At 33.3% G+C, this 4,923-nt stretch overlaps 1 long non-coding RNA gene across 1 annotated transcript; it reads left to right on the top strand.

The window, feature by feature from the left end:
* The first annotated feature begins 530 nt into the window (after positions 1 to 530).
* LOC147080059 (uncharacterized) lies at positions 531 to 1,967 on the top strand. Its single transcript, XR_015070754.1, has 3 exons — positions 531 to 690; positions 1,315 to 1,578; positions 1,703 to 1,967. It is a non-coding gene; the product is annotated as an uncharacterized LOC147080059 (long non-coding RNA).
* Positions 1,968 to 4,923: the final 2,956 nt, after the last annotated feature.

Raw genomic sequence — 4,923 nt, 5'->3', positions numbered from 1 at the left:
AACTCAAACAAACAACAAACAATCAAACAAAACATGTCATTTGGACATTTTTGTCCGTTGTCGCCAGTGTTGCCATCTTTTCAAAGTGAAATTATAGTACAGAACCTCCAAAATCATAGTATTTAGGGAAAAAATATATTACGCGTTGTCATTTCTGTTGAAAAATGTAAATGCTTACCGAAGAAAGCCTCCCCCAAACCAAAGCGAATATTCGCAGCGAATTCGCAACGCCCTCGCTATCGCTGTCGCTACCGCTTGGATTTGATGCGAATTTCGCGTTTGGCCCCACACCAAAGCGTCAGCGACGCAGCCATAGACTAAATAATTTTATTTACGCGCCAGATTTAAAATTGTAAATATTATTAATATTTTACGCCAATTATTCTATAATTTTTATGAATTAAATATAAAAAATACACGTACACTATAGCGCTTTCAGAATTGCTACAACTTTTACCCACTTTGCGTAAAGTGTATTTTAATTATCTGAAACAAGGTGGCAGCATTGGATGCAGCCATAGACTAAATACATATACGAATGTCAAAGTGACAGTTGTGTGTTGACAAAATGTACACGTCTTCTGAATGCTTATTACACGCTGAAGATATAATGAGATGGCGTGCGACAAATTACATCGACATTTAATATAACCTTACTTTATGACAGGGCAAGATTGCCATGGCTCATAGGTAAGATAGATTTACTCAGTTTCATAACTGCACATATTATAAATAAGCATTTACCATGAAGGGTTAACAGGATTTGAAGGTAATATGCTATTGAAATAACATGTCTCCGTTATTTGAATTGTAGGTTTTGACTATTTTGCGTTTCTACGCAGAGGGAGCGTACCAAAAACGGGTAGGCCAAGTCTTCTGCGCAATGAGCCAGGCATCAGTAAGCAGATGCATAGGAAACGTGTCCGATGCTATAATAGCAGTGCTTAGTAATACTTACATACAGTCGCCATACAGCGCTGACAGTCTTTAGTGTTGTGTTGATACCCTCTGATCAATTTATACAATATTACAATGTACATGTCATGTAACTAGAGTAACTGCGCATAGACACAACAAGTAAATTACCTACTCAATAAGAATTTAACGGGAATATTATTTTGTGTCGGTAAAAATATTTTTTAATTTCAGACTTCAAGAAAGGGCAGGTTTCCCGAAAATCATTGGGTGCATTAACTGCACCCATGTGCGAATATACCCGTCATACTTGGAGACTTTCAAAAATGAGCGCAGAAAATTTTCTGTAAATGTGAAATTCGTAATAAATATCATAACATGACATTTATTTTTATGCAGGTATCTGACATGTCTGACATGGACATTCTGGCAGTGAGTGCCAGATTTCCTTTGAGTGTTTATGACCAATTCATATTTAGTGGATCGTTGGTAAAAACTGAAATGAAACATCTACAGAACGACAAGAATTGGGAATTTTGTTTTATTAGGGAAGTATGTTAAACTTTACTTTACTATGGCAGTACCAGTAACAAATATTTTTGTTTGGTTTATATTCATCCGTATTTTGTACAGGTACTTCAAAGGAATCAAAATTTTGCATAGGTATGAATATGATATTTAATGAAACAGTTTTTTAATTATTTAAATCCTGATTTCTAATATTTTTACAACTTTCAGTCGAAAACATATTCAAATTAACAGACTGTGTATATTGAAATCATTCTAGTGCCACCATAGGCCAGCCAGACTCACTACACGGCTGCCCGCTGTTTGACCAGGGATGTGATTGAGTGTTTTTGGATAATGGACCACACCAGATCGCATAGCTACAGCAACAAGTGCAAGACCAACCGTGGCTATACATACAGTATACATGTATATATTAAATATAATTTATGTATATTTATTTATGGCTTATACACTGAAACAAAATATGTCACTTAACTGTACTTGAATTTTTTGCAGGATCATTCAATAAAAAATACTTGGTTTAGGTTAAGAAAGTTTTAATAATCATTTTTGCACAGAATACAAGAAAAATATTTATATAATTATTAGAATTACAATGAGCTTTAAAAGTAACACGATATTGTAATAAAATGGACAAATATGAAAAAAAATAACAATAAATTGTATATAGATAGGTGACAGGGTTCAGATGATTCTGGCAGTGCAGGCGACTCATTTAGGTGTCAGTATTGTTACTTTCAAATGACAATAACACCGTTCCAATGTGATTCGGTCGTGCCAGAAGACTCTGTCCTTCCTCTATTTAGTAACCGGGCGTTTTACAACTTTAAATGAAAATTAAGTGGGTATATAGATAGTATATTTTTTCTAGTATAATATTATTTAATTAGGTGACTTTTTATTTCTTTATTACTTGAAATGGTGTTTATATGGTAGATGGATTATAATGGTTTTGAAATATAGTTATTTTTGTTAATGAGTCATTTACCTTGACAGCTGTTTCGGCACATAAACTCATTTTCGGAACATTCAACAATAATTTGTGATTATAAAAGAGCTACAGGTCACGTAGCAAATTAAATACGCTTAGTTAAATAATAAATACATACCAAATATTTTACAAAATACACCACATACATCCATCGAATATGGTATATAAAATACAGATTCAAGTATCAAATAATTCTTGGATAAATAGATGTTTATGTAAGTATATGTTTTTTTAAATACTTACATGATACTGTGTTGTATAACATTTAAATTTATATTTTTGATTTTGATTTACATACTTAAATGTACCTACATAAATTTGTAATGTACAGTAGGTACTTAATTACATTTTTAACATTAGGAAATTACCATTATTCGATTCTATCCACCCGCCATGTCTATAATCACCCCAACGCTGGATATAAAGAGACATCACACAAAATTGGCTGTTTGATAATAAATGGTAGTTGAAAAATATTTTAGAGTATGATTATGTCCATAGAAACAGGTTTTAAGTCATTCATATTTGTCCGAATAATGTGTAGCAGAAAAATAGAAATTTTAAAAAGGGTCTATTCAGTATTCACCCCATTCTACGGCAAACATTTTTCTTAATAAAAATAGGTACATCAATAGAGGAATCATAAAATGGACCTTGGCCCTCGCCCACGCCTTATTCATCCTTGTATATTATATTATCACACTTAATGTTTTGGAAAATTCATTAACATTGTGCACAAATGCCACTTTTGTTGATTGACACTTCACTTAGTTGATCTCTTTGTTCACGTGAAGTACAATAAAAGTATGTAGCAGCGAAGAACTAGAGACCGAAAATAGTAGAAGGAGCTAGAAGAGGCTTTCATCTAGCAGTGGAATGACCCCGACTGATGTTGATGATGAAATATTATTTTATTCCTGTTAATGCCGGGGATTTCATTTTTAATTTCTTCTGGTGCTTTGTACCTACGTTGAAAGGTTGAAGATCTTTGCTAAAATTAAATTCATCACAAAGCATTAGTATATCTCCAACATCATTCAGGTAGGTATCCATGATGATAATATAATATTATGTACTTAGAGGAGGTACCTGACCTTTATATTTACATGCACATAAAATTATTAATCTTATTGCCTAATGCAGACCAAGATATACCTACCTACATAATATTACATGAACAGAAGTTTAAGAACATCTCAATTAAGTTTAAAATGTTTGTAGGTAGGTATACAAATTTATGTGAAACAGAAAACATTGGTTATGTTAGGTAGGTACATGGAACATGTAGATATTATCTTGGTTCGCGGTCGGCACTGGGCAAAACCAGTTTATTAGCTCAATATACCTATACATAATGAAGGAAATATATACCTAGTAGGTATATAGGTACATAATATCGTTTTTGTGATTGAGGTCTCTTGAGATCAAAAAACAAACAACCTAGGTACCTATGTCCTACTGTAAATAACCCGATAGTAAGTAGTATGTAAGGTTTTTGGTCTAAAACCTTACAAAATACCACAATGACGACATGGAGTACCTACTTATCTACCTATATGTATATTATATCTTTAGCTACAATAGAAATGCTATGCTGCATAATGTTAGATGCAAAAAAATAATCTTAAAGACTACCTATCTAACCTAAAAAAATATTATCAACGAATATAAAATGGGTATTTACGTGACCGATACCGAATATGATTGAAGTAGGTATTGTAAATGATACCTAATTATAACATTATTGATATGACTGCTCGAAAGTCGAAACCAAAACGTCAAACGATCGCAATAAGTTAGAACTGTCAGTGCCCTAACAATCAAAGTTATAAAGTTTCTGTTATTAAAGGCTGTGCATGACGCAAATTAATAATATGTATTTTTTAAATATCGGGACCTTAGATTAAAGTTATTTATTTATAATAGCGTATTCATCCTGTCAAAAAACTTTACATACTTTGGTTAGACAAAGATAAAAGATATTATTATGACGACCTTCATACCATTTTCAACAATTTCCCTGCCAATTTCATCCCATATCTTATCTTTCTTTCTCATGTTTTGTAGTCACTGTCAGAGAAATTATAAAGGATTGGATATTTCCGGACCAACTCGATCAGCTGCTCAATGTCTTCGCCATTTTGATTTTACTAATTCCCTTGGCGAAATTGTCCGCCGCGAATAAATTCGCTGTCGACAGAGTTCCCGAAAATCGCAGCGAATATTCGCTGCAAATTCGCACTCAAGACGCAAGGCGGTCGCGCAAGCGTGCTCTGTCCCGTAAGCCAATACGAGCTTGATTGGCGAATAATTCGCTGCGAATATTCGCCGCGAATATTCGCTTTGGTTTGGGGGAGGCTGAATTCAAGAAATTTCATAATAGACCAGTCAAGGGATATTTTCATTTTTTTCCAAGTTCTCCAAATATTGCGAAATATAGTACTTTGCACCAATTTATCAACGGAAATAGCGAATTTTTTGTACTT

This window comes from Rhyacophila brunnea, unplaced genomic scaffold (genome assembly GCF_057557595.1).
Source record: "Rhyacophila brunnea isolate RB1 unplaced genomic scaffold, BYU_Rbru_1.0 scaffold_1, whole genome shotgun sequence".
NCBI classification, from domain to species: domain Eukaryota; kingdom Metazoa; phylum Arthropoda; class Insecta; order Trichoptera; family Rhyacophilidae; genus Rhyacophila; species Rhyacophila brunnea.
This window is presented reverse-complemented; position numbering and strand designations above follow the sequence as displayed.